Genomic DNA, 20,454 nt, shown 5'->3' with positions numbered 1-20,454 from the left:
TCATTATATGAAAACACATTCTCAATCATATCTCATTAATGGAATGGAATTTTTCAATGAAATTTACGTCACATATATTTCAAGTCAAGCGCAGTCTATTCATATTCTCAAAATTCATCTATACCTTAAAACGTGCGCGTACGCGCGCGTTGAAATATTTGTATGCTCAAATCGAGCTCAAATTTTTTTTGCACACGTTTCAGACCATTTGGAGCATTTTTTGAAAAATTGAAAAAATTTTACGGACGCGTATGCGCGCGCGCATATACGCACGCACAGCTCATATGCAAAAGAAATTTCCCATTTTTTCACACTTATCGCCTGCCTGAAATGTCAGGGAATATGTCTACCAAGTTTCAAGTCAATCCGACTCAATATGACGTCATAAGGGCCCGTCAAAGTTGAAATTCCGCGCGCGCGTCAATGGCGATATAAAGAGCAACAATGCCAAAAAACCGCCAATTTTAAATCCGATTTTACTCGTCAGGATGGACGGTGACCCCCCATTTTCTTTACATATTCTGAAAGCTGATTAGTTGTACATGTCATTTCATGGGTTGGCAATGCTGGAAAAATGATTAAAAGATATCAAATTTCTTAATAAAATAAAAAGAGCAAATTTTCAAAATGACGTCATCAAATTACAAGTTCACTCGAGCGTATCTCACTTATCCTTGGCCAATTTTCACCCAGATTTCAGTATGTTGCAGCTTACTAAATGCTCTTTCATTAATATAATAACAACATTTTGATTAGATGACAGCATCACCTCGTAATATTGGATTGAAAGTAATCTTGTCAAATTTGACCAGTTTACGTGTTATCTTAATGGGAGTGCAGTTTTTCTGGAAATGAAAATTGACATGACTATCTTTTTCAAGCACTAGCTCACCTATGCTTCGGTGAATTTCTCTAAGATTTTAATATGTTGTAGCTGAGACCTTGGGCTATCTTAAGTGTGCCCTTCATTTTTTCATACGGTATCGGGATCACGTCCAAAAACTTGGTTGAAATCAAAGCCTATCTTCGATGTATTTTCATATTTCTTTCTTTTTCCAACTTTCTTTGCAATAACTCAAGAAAAAGATACTCTATCACCACCATATTTTGCACATGTTTAGTTCATGTCACGTACATTATTTCATAAAATAACAACCACTTGATCAGACGCCATCTTGGGTATGTAAATTAGGGTCAAAGGTCATAAATGTTTCATCCTGTATCTTGGTGAATACATGTTCTATCTTCCCCATATTTTGCACACGTAAAGACCGTGTTACAAGGATCATTTCACAAAATAACCACTTTTTGCTCAGATGCCATCTTGTCTGTGCAGATCGGGGTCAAAGGTCATATGTACTTCTTTCTTTATCTTCGTTATGACGTGTTATCTCTATGGGAGGGAATTTTTCTAGATGTGAAAACTGACATGATTGTCTTTATCGAGCACTAGCTCACTTACCCTTCGGTGAATTTCTCCCAGATTTTAATATGTTGTAGCTGAGACTTTCCGCTATCGTACGTGTCCCCTTTGTTTTTCATATGGTGTCGGGATCACGTCCAAAAAAGTGGTTGAAATTAAAGATTATCTTCGATGTATTTTCATATTTCTTTCTTTTTCCAACTTTCTTTGCAATAACTCAAGAAAAACAGCCCCTATCATCCCCATATTTTGCACATGTTTAGTTAATGTCACGTACATTATTTCATAAAATAACAACTACTTGATCAGACACCATCTTGGGTATGTAAATTAGGGTCAAAGGTCATAAATGTTTCATCCTGTATCTTGGTGAATACATGTCTTATCTTTCCCATATGTTGCACACGCAAAGACCATGTTACAAGAATAATTTCACAAAATAACCACTTTTTGCTCAGATGCCATCTTGGGGGGTGCAAAGTGGGGTCAAAGGTCAAATATAGTTCATTCTGCTTCTTTGATAGTGTATACGGAATTCGGTACCCAAGATGGCAGGTCTGACTCCCTTTTCAAAATGAGAATCCAAACATCACACGACCAATGTCCCTAATCTCAGGTGAAAGCTCGAATCATTGATTAAAAAAAAAAATCGGATCACCTAATTTGTCAGTCTTGACAAATTCCGAGTCTAGTGTTAAACTTCCCGTTGTCACAAAAAATTCTTTCTGCTCAAATGTTGTGTAGAGGTTAGCTCAGAAAGTCCTGATCCTATCAATGTCAAAATTATACCATATATGTATCATGTCCAAAAGACGACAGATGTAATAAAATTATAGTGATCAGTCGACCGTGACGTCACTATGACGTCATTATATGAAAACACATTCTCATTCATATCTCATTAATGGAATGGAATTTTTCTATGAAATTTACCTCACATATAGTTCGAATCAAGGTGATTCTACTCATGTTCTCAAAATTCGTCTGTACTCTTAAAACGTGCGCGTACGCGCGCGTTGAAATATTTGTATGCTCCAATCTAGCTCACGTTTGCACACGTTTCAGACCATTTGGAGCATTTTTTGAAAAATTGAAAAAATCGGACGGACGCGTACGCGCGCGCGCATATACGCACGCACAGCTTATATGCAATAGAAATTTCCCGTTTTTCACTCCGATCGGATATCTGAAATGTTAAGGAATATTTCGACCAAGTTTCAAATCAATCCAACTCAATATGACGTCATGCGGGCCCGTCAAAGTTGAAATTCCGCGCGCGCGTCAATGGCGATATACAGTGCAACTATGCCAAAAAACCGCCAATTTTAAACCCGATTTTACTAGTCAGGATGGACGGTGACCCCCCATTTTCTTTACATATTTTGAAAGCTGATGAAATGTACATGTCATTTCATGGGGTGGCATGCTGAAAAAATGATTAAAAGATATAAAATTTCTTAATGAAATAAAAAGAGTAAATTTCCAAAATGACGTCATCAAATTTCAAGGTCACTCGAGCGTATCTCAATTATCCTTTGCCGATTTTGGCCCAGATTTCGGTATGTTGTAGCTTATCAAATAGTCTTTCATAAATAAAATAACACAGTTTTGCTTGGATGACGTTATCACCTCGTAAAAATGGATTGAACGTAACCTTGTCAAATTTGGCCAGTTTACGTGTTATCTCTATGGGAGTGCAGTTTTTCTGGAAATGAAAATTGACATGACTATCTTTATCAAGCACTAGCTCACTTATGCTTCGGTGAATTTCTCCTAGATTTTAGTATGTTGTAGCTGAGACTTTGGGCTATCGTTAGTGTACCTTCAGTTTTTTCTTACGATGTCGGGATCACGTCAGAAAACTTGGTTGAAATTAAAGCTAATCTTCGATGTATTAAAATATTTCTTTGTTTCTGCAACTTTCTTTGCAAGAACTCAAGAAAAACATACCCTATCACCACCATATTTTGCACATATTTAGTTCATGTCACGTACATTATTTCATGAAATAACAACTACTTGATCAGACGCCATCTTGGGTATGTAAATTAGGGTCAAAGGTCAAAAATGTTTCATCCTGTATCTTGGTGAATACATGTCTTATCTTTCCCATATTTTGCATACGTAAAGAACATGTTACAAGAATCATTTCACAAGATAACCACTTTTTGCTCAGATGCCATCTTGTCTGTGCAAAGTGAGGTCAAAGGTCATATGTACTTTTTTCTCTATCTTCGTTATGACGTATTAACTCTATGGGAGGGAATTTGTCTAGATGTGAAAATTGACATGATTGTCTTTATCGAGCACTATCTCACTTACCTTTCGGTGAATTTCTCCCAGATTTTAATATGTTGTAGCTGAGACTTTGCGCTATCGTTACTCTGCCCATTCCTTTTCATACAACATCGAAATCACGTCGAAAAACTTCGTTAAAATTCAAGCTTAGCTTCGATGTATTTTCATATTTCTTTCTTTCTGCAACTTTCTTTGCAATAACTCAAGAAAGACATTCCCTATTACCCCCGTATTTTGCACATGTTTAGTTCATGTCACGTACATTATATTGTTATGAACACCATCTTGGGTATGTAAAGTAGGGTCAAAGGTCATAAATGTTTTATTCTGTATCTTCGTTATAGTGTATACCGAATTTGGTACCTAAGATGGCAGACCTGACTCTCTTTTCTAAATGAGAATCCCAACATCACACGGCCAATGTCATTAAACACAGATGAAACCTGTATGGTCATGCCTATTGCGATCAGGACTCGAATCATCGATTAAAAAAAAATCGGATCACCTAATTTGTCAGTGTTGACAAATTCCGAGTCTAGTTAGATTTTTAATACTTCATTGAAAATGAAGATAATTTGAAATTTCCATGATAATGGGAAAATCAAGCTCTACAACATGATAAGAGTACATTATATATCTATTATTGTGTGAAAATTATTTACTTCAGAATGGTCTCATTTTCAAGTAATGTGCAATTTAATGTTTCCATGTTAGCATGCCTGTACAGTGACGGGGCGATCGATAACGGCCCGTTAACGATCCCCCCCCCCCCCCCCCGTCACTGTACAGGCATGCTAACCTGGAAACATTGAACTGCACATTACTTGAATATGAGACCATTCTGAAGCAGATAATTTTCACCCAACAATAGATATATAATGTACTCTTAAATGAATCCCACAAGGATTGGAACAATAACCCCCTCCCCCCCCCCCCCCCCCCCGCATTCCCACTGATTCCCACTGATCAGTTACTAGCCATCCCCTTTAATGCCCCTTGCTAACACATTTGCAAAAAAACAACAACAACAAACACACAGAAATAACAAACACAAACATCAGCTGTAATGCTTCAAAGTACAAACGTAGGTCTAAAATATGAGTTAGGGATAAAAATAACCAACATGAATAGAGAACATTAGAACATTAAATAGAGGTTTTAAGTAAGCAGATATCATGCACAGAAGAGCTCTTTACTGTTAACCTGTTGAGGACGGACTGATTTTGCTACAACACTCATTTCCCACATACACCTGCCCGAGTATACTCGTGACTCGTCCTCAACAGGTAAATTAACCAATGTTTGTACAACATCTCACATGCTATTGCTTCATACCCTATATGTATTTATCAATTCTTTTTCTCTCATTGAATATTAATCTTTGATGCATAGCTTTCATGCACTATAAGGGGGAAGAAAGCCTCAGTGTTTGAGAATGACACCATTATGATACTACTGCCCTGAAAAAAATGCAATCCCCAATCTTTTCCATATCCTTTTGGGCACGAATTCACAAAGGTGGTACATGTATGAAACCATGGTTCAAACCATGGACAAAAACCATGGAGCGCCAAGTGTCGCATGGAATATTTCGTTACGAAATCAGTCATTTCGTCGATGAAATGGTTATTTCATAACGAAATGACAACATTTTGTAACTAAATGAACATTTCTTCAAAATTTTGTTAACGAAACGGTCATTTTGTTGATGAAATAACCAATTTCGTAACGAAATATTCTGTGCGACACTTGGCACTCCATGGTTTTTGTCCATGGTTTAAACCATGGTTTCATTCGTACCACCTTTGTGAATTCGGGCCTTTATGTCCAGGTAAATAGCGAAGTAACTGATAGTGTATGAAAGCTGTTAAGGACTACGAGTAAAGTCACTACAGGAGAGAAGATAGTGCACATTACTAAAATGAGATGCAATATTCCATGTAATAAGGGGGTCATGCAAAGAGTTAAAATAGACTGCAAAAAATATCAACTAGAGATTATTATTTAGCTTGTAGATACAAATGTGTACACAAATTTTGTAATGAATTACTTTTTCAATCCCTTGTTCAATGATAGCTTTATTCTTGAAACAAAGCACATTGTTCAATTAAAAGTAATTCATTGCTTTAAACTTGAAGTCTATCCAGCATTTTATGCATCTATTGCAGTAAATAAAACAGCACTCTCACACAATGCACAGGATGATACACACTCAAATAACATATGATCATTTAAAAAAAAAATAAAAAAAATAAAAAAAATATTCCCACAAATTTAACTGCATTGTATCACGTCCAAAACAGTAAAATAATCAACTTGTTTGCTGAAGAGTTAGAGATATCTCTAGACCCCTAGTAGTAATTAAGAAAGCAGCCTTCAGATTTGCCACATTACAGTGTCAGTCTGTATACATACCAATGTATCAAAAAGAGTTTGAGCCTGAACTTAAGACTAGAGTGTATAACCCATGTGAGAAGAGGAAACAGGGTTACTTGTAGACTGGGGTCATGAGAAACAATCATATGGTGTTGTTCTGCCACAATATGATTTATGAGGAATACTGATGGGTATTCAAACGTGCCATACAAAATAAACTACAACAATCAGGTGCTGAGGCTCCTTTTTTCTCTCTCTCTTTGTTCTTTATTTCTTTCTTTCTTTTTGATTGTTTGAAGTGAATGCCTGACAGAACATTATACAAAGCTTATCTTTGCTGGATTGAGAAATATTACAATCCAAATTTATCAGCCTCAAGGAAAAAAGAAGTAGCTATGTATTTGCGGTGTGCAGCAGGTTAGTACATGCATATTATGCAGTTTGCAATAAAGTGGGTTGCAAGAAATACTAATTTTCTGTAAGTCTGAAATTCATTTTCTACTTTCAAATTTTTTAGTTGAGTATACAATAATTCCTTAGTTGAGTATTCAATAATTTTTTTTGGGGGGGGAATCATGGGATAATTGAGTTATTATAGTGTTACCATACTGATGACTTAAGGGACCTTGGGGGAGGGGCTATGAAATAATATTTGATCAAAAGCATTATGAAACCAATCAGTCGCACAAAGCCACATACAACACTGGTTAATTTACCTCTGGATTTATAATCAAATACCTTTGTGGTGTGTGGGAGATGTGATGGCCACTGCAACATACATCTTATCTCTCCTAATCTAATCCCCTCCCCTAGTCCTCCCATCATCCAAATACCCCCACCCCTTTCCCCTGTGCTCCTCACCCCTCTCATGGCTTCCTCGTGTCTCAAAACTCCTGAGAACTGGGACATGTGGAGAAATCCTTCCTCACGGGGTGCAGAAATCAAATAGATGTTGCACTTGACTTACTGTGTAATGTGGGGCAAAGTGCACTTGGCTTTTCAGCAACCTTGCACACACACACAACACACACACCCAAACACATTAACACATTCATCTATATACACACACATATGCACACATGCACTCATCTACACATAAACGCACACACATTCTTGTAAGAGGCTTCAACTAGGGATATAATTTGCTCAGGGTAACTGAACATATTCCATTAACTGTTTCTGAAAGAAAAAAAAAATCTTCATTCCGTTAAATTGACAAACTGAAATTGAAAACCATTGAGATTAATATTGGAATTCAATCTGAATTTTTAAAAAAGTAGACTTTGTGTAGTGTATAGGTGCTTACACAACAATTCAGCATACATGTTAAAAGCTGGAGATATGCAAGCATAACACATATTTTGATTTCATTAAGTAGGTACAGAAATCTTGCAACTTTCATTCTAGTAGCATTTGTAAATGAGAAAGAGCCTGCATATTGTATCTTGTCAGTCTGTTTTCAATTATGTTCACTTTGGAATCCAGCTTGAGAAACTCACTAAATGTACTACTGTACGAGCTGAAATTTTCGCGTACAGATATTTTCGCGAATTGCTACTAGGAGGACATTTTCTCGTGTTGTTAATTTCGCGGTTGCGAGGTCTAACTGTACTTACCGTTCGCACGTTGTTATTTTCGCGTGTTGTTATTTTCGCGGTTCAAAGGCGATTCGCGAAATTCGCGAAAATAAAAATCAGCTCGTACAGTACTTCTTTCTCCTTTTTTTTTCAAAGTTGTCTGGTTTCTGACTGGATTTCATAATCGTCTCAACAGAGTAGTAAACATGGCAAACAAAAGATGTAGAAATAGAAAACAAACTAATCACAAATTCTGCACAAAACAAAAATGTTTTAAAGCACACAGTCATTTATATATCTGATTGGTGATTTCATAGAATTTTTTTTTTTCACAATCACAAAACTAAGGTACAAAATAATTTTTGTGATTGTGAAAAAAGAACATATTTCTATATAGTCATTTATACATTTTAATAAATGGTCTGTTTCTGACGGAAAGTGTATGAAGGTGGCATCTTTGTCACTATTTGGAATAGCAGAACGTTTATATTCATACTCGTACAATGTCATAAAATCTTTCCACATGCGTGCCACAACACTGATCATTTCCACTTATCCTAGATCTTTTGACCTCAGCCACAGCAATTTGGATAGAAGGTGACTCCTTTTTTTTTCCATCCTCTTGTCTTTCCCCCTTGGTCTTGGCGAGCATCAATTATGCATGGGCAATTCTTTAGTGCATTATCAATCAGTTGCAAGTTAAAGTTCCACAGGGCACAGACGGGGCTGAAAATCCAATTATAAGATTGAGTTCCTCTTCAATATTAATTTCAAATTGGAGAGCCCTCTTCCACGTCTCTTTATCAGATTGCCAAAGTGTGGTGGAATTATGGTACATGCCGGATCATTTCAAATGATCTACTTGGGCAGATGTGGGTGGTGTTAACGAACAGGAGAAAAAAAAAAAGGAGAGAGAGAGAAAAAAAGGTGAGACTCGGTTTTCATGTAGGTGTAGTATCAGAGAGGACATATTATTACGGCAGACTTCTCAGCATATGGTATTTTATTGTGTTCTCTATACGCTGCTTCTTCTGTCCTCTCAACCATTCATTTTTTTCGTCCTGTCTTTTCTCTGTTCTTACTTCTCCAAGTATCATAATGATAAAAAATTGTTCATTCAAATCAATCTCACTCTCTCTCTTGTTAAGGTGCCTTGAATGCTATGGCTTTTGTGGCAACTTAACGCCCTTATCATTCTCAACCAACAAAAATTCAAAGATGATGATAAAGAAGAAGAAGACGACGACGAAGAAGAAGAAGAAGAAGAAGAAGAAGAAGAAGAAGAAGAAGAAGAAGAAGAAGAAGAAGAAGAAGAAGAAGAAGAAGAAGAAGAAGAAGAAGAAGAAGAAGAAGAAGAAGAAGAGGAAGAAGAAAATACACAACACATTACCAAGAACTGATTGACTTGATTTGCTATTTCTCCTAATATAATGTTTTCATTTCTCATTCTTTTGTACCTTGTGTGCAGCATTCTTTTCATCTTCACATTATACACACATTCCAGCCTCATGCCCAATTAAACACCCCTGTCAAGAGAGTCAGCTGAACCCTCCATTCCTAACAAGGTAACCTGCTGACTTGCTTCCTTCCACACCAGTCACATCACAACAGTTGTCACTTATTTATTTACAATCACCATGACTACGAAGCCTTGCTCTGTAACCAGGGCGACAATTACTCTTGAGACAGGCAGATTTGTGTAGGGTTACCATCAAGCAGAGAATCATGCAGTATGTTCAACCAGAAGAAAGGACCAACCATTCTGGCAAGGGGGGGGGGGGGGGGTTACAAAACATCTGTAATCATCGACAATGTCATGAAAACACACTTATAATCTTGGCTGTCTGATGCTGTGAATGCCATTCATCAATGTCCCTCTCATTGTCAACTAGAATTAACCCTTTGAGGACAAGTCCCGTGTATACTCAGGCAAGCATCTATGGGAAATGCATGTTGTATAGCAAAATCAACCATCCTCAATGGGTAAAATGTACGAGTCAATTACTAGGGCCTACACATAACATTACACAAGCTGTTGACTTCAACTAATGTACAGCCTTAACAGATATGGGGTTGTTGTAATGGTAAATCAACATCACACTGTCAATTATTTCTATTTGGCCATTTTTTTTCTTTGAAGTTTCAGGATATTACAACACAAACAACAAACATATCTCTTACTTGCCCACATACCCATTTGGACCTCGGCTCAATACTTGACACGGACGAGTGTTCATTCATTTGAACTTGCCACACAGTGATTTTTAGTATCCCTTGGCAAGCAGTCAAGTGGATTTGTGATACCTTGCAAGATAAATCCCGTTATCAAAAAATCAGGTTTATCTATCTGGGCTAGAAGTTGGAAGATATTGAAGAGTGATGGCCAACCTTTCTCTCTTTGTTTATCTCTTTGTTTGTTTGCTTGTTTGTTTGCTTGTTTCATTCAGCACGCATAAGATGTAAGCATCTTCTTAAACCACCTGTAACATACCTCACATATAATTACCACCCATAAGAGCAGAGTGTATGTGAGAGTGAGAGAGAAAGAAAGAAGACAAAAATGAAATTTGTTTGCAATGTATGTCTACGACAACAAAAATACTCAGTGATTCACATCAGTTGGTTTTTTTCCTATACTTTTTTTTCCTATACATTTAAGATTATTTAAGAATAACTTCATAAGAAATGCATGATGACCAAGTCTCCACAAAGTCATCTACCCCTCCCATCCATTGCAGGTCTAAACATCTCTGCAATGTTGAACAAGTAGATGACCTTATTTCAATGTATGCTGATTTTTTTGTTCATTTGTTGTCTAATAACCAAATAAAGATTAATCCATTACATGCATTTTACCTTCATGTACATTAAGAACTTGAAACTCTTTGCACTGAGGTTAATTGTGTGTTGCTCGTATTCATGTTTAAGCTTTCATTTAATCCCAATATTCAAGACATCTTCCAGCTCCCCTTCACATGAAAAAGACATCTTAGCCTGTATGAAGATGAATTTAAGCATGAAAAGAATGTTATGCATGTTGTGTTATCAAGCAAAAAAAGGTTACAATGTAGCTCTTGAAAACAACATACAGCTCCTTTCTGAGTTCTTCAAAATGTTTTTTAAAATGATGAAAGCTACTTTTCAAGATGTCTCATCCCTGTATAATCTTCTGCTTGGAGGATTTATCAAAAGCTAGTTCCTGCTAAAGTAAAGAAATGTATACAGGTATTCATGCATTTCCTGAAATTACCTTAGGCCCTTTTTTTTCTGCTTCTACAGATCCAACACAACTACACTGATAGCTAATGTTTGATCTTCTTGGCAAGAGAGCATGAATGTTTTATATGGGATTCAGGTCCGATACGTGTCTTCTCCTTCTCTTTTAACTGCTCTGTTCATGGCTCAGTTGATTGGCCTACAGAGCATGTCATATTCAGCCTCTGAGCTGAAGATTACTTGACTCATCAGGAACAGTAAAAAGGTATGCAGGGAGAGCTTTAATTTATGAGAGATTTAAATGTATAGCATGGTGAGAAATGAGAGGGTAATGAGTCACTTTAAGTGTTAATCTATCACGCTGTGTCACTGTTATGAACATCACACATGTGTACACAATACAATAAAATTTACTTGTCATTAAACACATAGCAATTCTAACATTCATTAAGCCACCTTCATGTTATCCCTATCCCGAGTATCCATTCATTTTGAAATGATTTACTGTATACGCCATATATTTTGCGAGTCTAAATTTTCACGAATCAGGAATTCTCAACGATTTTGCGAGTGGTTAAATTCGCGATCGTGGAGTCCTGTACTGAACGGAGAAGAGTACACGCGTACATCACATTCACATCGGGATCAGAGTCAATATTTTCGCGTGTCTTTAATTTTGCGAACAGCACCTGACTCGCAAAATTCACAAAAAATAAAAACCTCGCAAAATTCGCAAAAATAAAAACCTCGCGAAATATTTGGTGTATACAGTAATCAGTGAATACAGTTGACATGCATGTTCATTAAAGTAATAATATCAAAGAGTAGTAAGTTTGGTGTCCATTATAATTGGAAATTACATTGGCAACAAAAAAGCTATCAAGCTGAGCTTGTCTGACAGTTGCCAAATTGATCTAATTCATCTTATTCATTTTATTTATTCATCGTACTAACATCAGCCACTGCTATATTTCAGTTAGTAAGTGCAATAAAAACAAGTATACATAACATAATAGATCACATATACAATACAAATAAAAAATTACATAAAACTACTCAAACTAGTTTACATATCTTAGGCAAGACAAAATATAAATTCATACTCTCTTTGCTGCCTGGTTATAAAAGTTTTAGAAGTAAAAATGTTTTCCCCATTGCTTAGACTGAAGGATAAATACATAGATAGCTTACTACAAAAATTTAAAACAGTCAGTGTGCATTGTTTATCCTGTTTGCTGCAAGGGTTGAAGTTCACAACAGCTACCAAACGGTCATGAATAACTAGTTAAAGGACAAGTTCACCTTCGTTAACATAAGGATTAAGAGAATGCAACAATATTAGTAGAACAAATCAGTGAAAGTTTGAGGAAAATTGGACAATTGATGCAAAAGTTATGAATTTTTAAATTTTTTTGTGTTGGAACCGCTGGATGACGAGACTACTAAGGCTCGTGATGTCATATAAGTACAACAGTATAAAGAAAATGTAAAGAAAATTCAACATATTTTCACTTTTTTCGCATAATAAAAGAGCACTTGACTTGCCTCTTTCTAAAGGCAATGGGAATAATATTACCCATAACATATGTCAGTAACGAGTCAAGGGAATGTGTACTTTTTTCAAAAGATGAAATTTTGTGAAATTCTCTTTATATTTTCCTTATATTGTTGTACGCATGTGACATCATACACTGCAGTAGTCTTCTCATCCAGCGGTGACTGCACAAAAACCTCAAAAATTCATAACTTTTGAACGGATTGTCCGATTTTCCTCAAACTTTCAATGATGTGTTTTACTAATATTGCTACATTCTCTCAATCCTTATGTTAATGAAGGTGAACTTGTCCTTTAATTTCTCATGATGGTATAAACCCATATAAGATGTTCTGAACATAGTGAAAAGGGATGAGCTATATCAGATATTTCGAATTATAGTAAAAATGTTACGAGAATGAAATTTGTTCTTCATTTTTCCACTGGATATGAGAAATCAAAGTTATATTGATAACACAATGCCAAATAATAATACAGCAAACCTGAGTTTATTCAGGACTGGTTCTGAACAAGCCATACACTTAGATAATCAGCAGATCGCAGTTGGAAAATTCTTCAACAAATACACCAAACTCAGAGGCTGGACTTAGAATTCCATTTAATTCAGAGGCAATCTAACTTTGCACATGACTTCATGTAAAAACCATGTAATCTTTCACAAAAAGAATAATTCTTTTAAAATATGATAGGCACTCTTCCTGAGAGCATGCATAAAAAGAGCTGAGCAAACCTTTCAACTAAAAAAAAGAAAAAAAAATATTCAAACAAAATCAGTGCACTATGTACAATGAATACCTTCCCCCACCCCTACAGACACTTTCTTTGTATCAAGGCTATCTAATATTTTTTTTTTTTTTCACACAAGGCTTGATGGGAAATTATGTACAGGAGAGTGATTGAGCAGTATGGTCATTGCACAAGTTGGTCTCCAGAGGGCTCACTCCTGTGTTTATCAGGTGTGCAAATATGATACTTTCATTGTATCTACACTATGTCCACTTGCCTGGGCAAACCAGGGAAGTGAGCTTTGTCTCACCTCCCTGGGCAAACAAGTATGTATGTGTGTGAATTCGGCACAAAATATAGAGACACTTGTCTAGTTGAGCACCATTTACTCACACCCTTAAGAATAATGCTCATCTAACAAAAGCATATTTACACTAGAGTAACTGCGTCAGTAAGCGGCCGTGCAGCCGTTCGCGGCAGGTACAACATACACGGCAATATACAGCTAAACACAGCATTGCACTGTTACATGCACACTACACATAACACACTAGCAATCAACAAAAATCAACCGATAAAATGGGCACGATCTCTGACGAAAGTGAAATTTTCTCACCTAAATGACAACATATCGCATCCAAAATGAAATTTTCGGTACTTCTTAACATAACAGTTAAGAAACAATGGTCCAAGAAACTGGATTTTTTGTCGTTTTCTCGATGTTCATGGATTTTGAAAACATATCCTCACGTAAAATAGAACTTTCGCGAGCCGATGTGGGCCGCCATTTTTTTCGGAAAGTGGATGTTACCATCGAAAAAAAATGAGAAAAACACGAGAAAGACATCAACAATACCGCCAGAATTGCGATCTTGTTTACGGCCAATGCATGTGTGCACGCTATTTTCACGTGCTTTCGCAATGGGAATTGGCGCTTACGCAATGTTCGCGAGACATGTGAAGGCGTTCAGCTAAAGATCGCGGAGCACGCGCGTATTGCATAGGGATTGTACATCGTGCCGCAAGCAGAAATATTACGTCGCATATCGCCCTTATCGGCAAAAATTGTGCCGGGTTTTGCCCTGGTAAATCATGAAAACTGCGTTGGTCAATGGTACATTTCTTTCATGAAAACAATCGCGTTAATGAATAATCTTGTCTATGATATATGAAATGGTTGAAAATAATTTGCCTGATTTGTTTACAAGTTGGAAAAACCCTTAACAATGCTTGAACTGCCGCAAACGGGATATTTTACTCTATATGAGAACTTCTATAATATAATAAGATGAAGTCACCATGAGTAACTGTAAACATTTACAACTTGCTCAACAGGTAGGACTGACACATCTTATTTTCTTTCTTTGTTTTTGTATATGACTCTCAAAACTACGAAAACATTTTACTGATCTACTTGCATAATCAGGTGAGCCAAAAATAAAGAATAATTAACTCTACACAGAGGCCGACAGGGATTCCACCCACAGACATCTTGCAAATGGGAGATTCTCTAGCTTGAGCCCCCTAGCAAACTGGACCCTCCAACTGCAGAAACAAGTGTGCAATATATCACGAAATGTGACAACTCTTGCGGCCAGGGTCAAGGGCTTGCTTGAGCCATATGGAAACTCTAGGGTTGTAGATGTTCACTGATGCTATCTTATCCCGATCACATTAGAGAGTTCTTGTGTGGATATACATGTATGATGCATGGATGTACAACAAATAGATATGTCTGAATGCCCGTATATTGATACGTCATAAATTATGAATGTACATCATATATCAAATGATAGTTTGAGTTTTGTTTGATAAATGACCTATTCAAGCATTTATTCATGTCTGCATGTTGTCATATTCATACATGTAACACAAGTAGGTGAGGCTTATTCACAGCATGCCCTGGGGTTACTGCGAACCAGTAAATGGAAGTGGACGCAATGTAAAAACAATGCACAAAATCTACACAAAATTGTGGTACTGTTCAAGGGAGAGACTCATACATACTCATGAGCTTCTAATAAAACACGACAGTGTGTGAGGTCTGATGCTGCCGTATGATTAGTATAGTATCTGGACATTCTGTCTAAAAGGTCCATATCAATTGATGTATCTTATGAATGAATACATGTTTAAAACTTGGTGTGTCTGAAAGCACTAAAATAGCCTAATGTTTTAATATATGAATGACAAAAGCAAAGTTGGGCATGAGGAAGGTCAATTCTAAGTTGGATGTAATACATTTTAAGTGGTATAAAACCCATCTCAAGTGGGAGATGCACAGTTAGAACATGAGAAATTCAAACTGAAGTGAAAGAGCAGGAAATTTAAGAGAAATGGCCTCAAAGTGGGAGAGTTGGGATCTCTGCCTGTATGTGGCAGCCTCTCCCAAAGAAAATGTACATCACAGGTATACAAAACTCTGACCAAAATCAGAGGGCTAAAGAGATACTACACAACATCTAAGATGATTGGAATATGATATCCACATTATAATTTGTTATCCTGTGGACGACTATGAAGCCATCTATGGCATGTGACTGTAAAAAAAAAAAATTGTAAGAGATCCACATGTACATATATGCTGTCACCTTTACATATTTCCTTTGCATAGAATTTAGTATAGATATCTTATATTCTAAAAAGATGCACTAGCTGATATCTAAATAGTTATTGCTTTTTGTCATAACCAATATTTATTTTAATTGAAATGTTAAGATCATGATTAACATTGTCATTATTTCACCAAGTACTTTTAGAGTTCTTAAAGTGAAATTAATCATTGATTTTATGCATTATCTATCAAAATCTCGTTCTTCCTAAATACCTGTCACTCCGCGTAAGGCCTTTTGTGACTTGTTGCAAAGCTTGGATTCGAGGAAATGAATAGCACGCACAACGATCAATTAGAATAAGCATGGCAATCCAATAAATCCACTCACCGCACGGTTCCCCTCACGTCTGCCTGCTCAGTGTTATTCTACGGTGGGGTAATAGACGATGAACACTTAGTTACACGCGCCCATTAGCATCTCATGGTCTCCCAGCTGTGAGTGGCTTGAGAGAGTGATAATCCACCTATTATTATCAACATGAGAAATATGGAGAATATCATGCGTCTCATTTATGTTAACATTGACACAGCTCGTTCTCTCTCGCATTTAAATTCAATGTATTTTTTTTTTTTTTTTACGTGCACACAATTTCCAGTCAAATGCCACTTGCAGCTGGTTACATGAATCAGTAGACACAGATCACACACAGTTTATCTTGATGGTACACATGATATGGATGACGTTAATGAGATAAGAATACCTCTTCGCAAATGCAGTAACAGGCATGTGGTGGAAGGTGATATTTGCTGCATGGCTATAATAAGAAATCATGGATATTGCAGGGTTTACAACACAGCTGTATCTGGTGGAGGAGCTCCCTTGGATAGCATGTCTGTATGGCTCTGAATGGGACTACTGTATCCTCTTTTCCAGATAACAAGAATGTTATTGTACATGTTCACACTCTATACTAAAGGAAATAAAAAAACACATTTTTATTTTTATATGTATATATATCCATTCTCATATTATGTGCATTCTGGACTTCAGCATGAAATTCAATTGTTGTCTAACTTTGCCTAAACAAAGACTGATCTCACATTGCCACATTTGGAAAACTTTAGTCTTAAAGCAAAACAAAACAAAAGGAAAAAAAATCTGTCCATATGATGTACGCTTCCATCTGTCCCACGGTGCTTTAACTACTCCATCTTGATGCCACTCACTTTGTCTAATTTATTGACTTAGCAGGTGGCAGTGGCTAATCATTACACAGTCTGTCAGGTGACTCATCTTGACCCTTCACCCTTGACCACAGAGAACACAATTTAAACACCATACCAGTGTTTGTTTATTCATCTTTTTTTTTTTTCTAGAGGTCTGATCGAAATTGCTTCACTTCCAAAGATAACACTGTCTCAAACGAACAGGTTTTTGTTAATGATCCCTAAACACAGACTTTTTAAGATATCAAGATGAGATTCTTATTAAATTTTCTTCTATTAATTTGCTCTTGCTCCTGGTTTAAAGGAATGACTTCAGTTACTTGAAGTTACAATATTGTAATGTTCCAACTCTTTATGTTACTCTATTTCTATTTATTTCAGACTCTAATTTTTGTACTCTCCCTCCATTAGATCTATCCAGGAATTAAAGGATATTGTTGCCATTCACAATACTCTATTCATATTTTTTTTTTTAAATGCTATTCATGTCAAAATAAACACTATAAGTAACCAATGTTTTTCTTTTTATCTTATATATACTATGTCAGACACCCTTTTCTATCGCAGTAAAATACAAGGCTGAGCTACAGATGGCTAAGGTAAAGCTATCATTAAAGCAAGGCATTTTATCACACACTGTGATGAATACTCCTCTTTTACATCTATTAATACTGATGCTTCAATTCATTAAAATGCACCTGTCATAGCTCAATCTCTGACAACAGGTAGCATTTTAAATGGGCAAATGATCTTCCAAACAAAGACCCAGGGCATGATTGATGCACAGTGGAGATAATTCCTTCATCAGAGAGTGCACAGCAAATTCCTTTGCAAAAAGTGCATGAGTTATTAATGCTAATTCTTATCTATGTATGCCTCTAATGCACGAAATAAAACTGCACTTACATCACAGTGACATCTCATTTGATATACTGATCTACCAAAAAAAAAAAAAGATTGATTTTGTGTGCATGCATATGCATGTGTGTACACAAGAGTGTGAACAGTAATTTGTAGACAGTAAAATATAGGTGTTAATGCCATAAGCACATACATTGTAAGTCAAAAAATGTGAATTCACTCTCATTACTGCTCCAAAATGTGCCTCTGTCATGGCAGCCCTATATACATTACATGCATCCACTAACTGCAGCGAGGCTGCACAATAAAGAGCATTTCTCTCCATTGCCGCAGTGAGCAGTGTTGACGGCACGCACTAATGACTATCCCCGTCCTATCACTCATGCATTGCATCACACTGCATGATGTTTCGTGTCTTGTTCGGGCGATGTGCTGAGCATTGTCAGCCTCTCCCCTCCGTGCAGACGTTGCCCGAGGTGCCGATATAAACATGGGATGGCGGTGACGGAATCAAGTGCACCTCAATGACTTATCTTCTCCATGGCAGAGCGGCTCAAATTACGGCATAATGAACGAGTGAGCATGGCGGGAGGATGAGGAACTGGAGGTGGGTGGGGGGGGGGGAGGGGTAGGGAAGGGAGGTCGTAGAGTGGGATGGATGTGGCATTGAGGTGGAGGAAGAAGAGAGGATCGTATACGATCTGGAAGGAGAACCGGTCCGGAACAGAACACCAAATAAATGTCTAGGACGCTGTACTGATGGATAATTCTTGAGGTTATTATTCAATTACACCAGGATTTTTCCATTTTAATCAGATTTGGGCCCAATGAAGATCAGTCTCATCTCAATATCATGTTCCTCAAGAGACAGTCTGATGAGGAACATTCTAATCTCACTATTGTGTTCAACAGATATGGCTACCTGCCTTCTGTCTGTGTCATTTCCCTTGCCATCAATTGTGTAATCATAGACTAGTCACGATGATAGTGATTTACAGATTACTTTCTCTGTGTAAAATTTCTTTAAGCATTCTATCATATGTATAACCTTCAAATGCACATCAATGTAGTTAATTAGCAAAACTTTATAATTTACCCCTGCCCTTTAAGTGCTGATGTTATAATTGGACGTTTTCCCAGCATAATAATCAATACTGTCCTGTTATATGTGCTTTCGCCATCTTTTGTGGAAAAATCATTAATATTTTCCAAGATCCTGCACATATGAAAGCCAGACTGTCAGACAGACGACGATCTGAGAAACCAATTTGTCTGGCATCGCGGATGTGAGGTGTGTTAGAATTATTGTGCATGTCCATCAACATTTTATTGATTACAGATATGTTTCCTTTACCTAACATTTTAAACATTCTAAACCACACATGATGAATTAGAAAGTCAATATTCTCCTTGCATCCTCTATATATCTCCCTCCCTCTATCCCGTCTTCCTACTCCCAGCTACCCCCCCCCCCCCCACACCCCTTCCCTCTATTTCTTTGTCTTTCATGTCTCAATAATTTTGCTGGCCTCACATTAAAATTAGCTGTATTGGCTTAAATTTCTACTTCACACACAACAACACACACACACGCACACACACACACACACACACAGAGGGACATTGTACATTCTTCTGTAGGCAATCCGCTGGAGGAATAGGATGAATGGGGAGGACAGATAATGCGGTACACAGCCCCACGAATTGCCCACTCCGTGGAATCAATTCAGTTACAGAGCTAAGGCAGACCTTGGCTGCATTGTTGTTGAATAATTATGGTGATGATCACACTTTCCACACAGAGTGATTTTACAACATATAGCCACAAGCACTTTGGGAAATGCCAATCATTGTGATGATTATATGTCATATCTTAAGATTAACTAGATATATCGCTACAGCGACTGATATGCCTCCGCCATAATGCATGGTTCTCCTAATAGGTCTATAGTACAATGTCTTGACAATGTGTGATGACAGTTTCACACAATTGGCAAAATATCAAAATGACAGGTTTGCCACAAATGTGCTGAATGTTCACTTTCCTAGAACTAGGTTCAATTGGATGAATGATTAAAATGTCAGAGTGCAGGTATTTGGGGAACTGATGATTTTTAATTGACTTTTGATCCTTTTATAAGTTTATGCATTCAGTAATTTTCAAGGTATTGAGAAAAAGTATAATTTCAGTATCAAATGGGAAAATAGCATTATCTAAACCTGGCCTTTGACCTTTGACCTCACAGTTCCAAAGAGAATCACTGTTAGGTTGAACATGCATAAATATGTAAGTTTCATGATGATACCTTGAGTTACTTTTGAGATATGGAGGAAAAAGTGCAATTCAGCACTTTCATTTGACCTTTGACCTTTTGACCTTGACCTTTTGGCACGAAACTTCCCACAGAATATATATTGGGTAATACATGCATACATCAAGTTTTAAAAAAAGAAACCTTCAGGCATTGCATAAATATAAGGAAAGTAGTGACATTTTGAGGAGTTGACCTTGACCTTTGAACCATGACCCCCAACTTCCCTAGATAATCACTGCCCATTGGAACAAGCATGATATATACTAAGTTCCATGAAGATACCTTGAACCATTTGGGAGATATGGAGAAAAACATGAATTTTCAAC

At 36.9% G+C, this 20,454-nt stretch overlaps 1 protein-coding gene across 1 annotated transcript in view; it reads right to left on the bottom strand.

The window, feature by feature from the left end:
- Positions 1-16,240, bottom strand: part of LOC140229351 (zinc finger MIZ domain-containing protein 1-like) — a 288,520-nt gene extending 272,280 nt beyond the window's left edge. Inside the window, exon 1 of the mRNA XM_072309636.1 lies at positions 16,114-16,240. The gene's annotated coding sequence lies outside the window, so the exon portion shown is untranslated. The remainder of the gene's footprint in view (positions 1-16,113) is intronic.
- Between the last annotated feature and the right edge of the window lie 4,214 nt (positions 16,241-20,454).

This window comes from Diadema setosum, chromosome 5 (assembly GCF_964275005.1).
Source record: "Diadema setosum chromosome 5, eeDiaSeto1, whole genome shotgun sequence".
Lineage (NCBI taxonomy): Eukaryota > Metazoa > Echinodermata > Echinoidea > Diadematoida > Diadematidae > Diadema > Diadema setosum.
The sequence above is the reverse complement of the archived record's forward strand: the minus strand, read 5'-3'. Positions and strand labels throughout refer to the sequence as shown.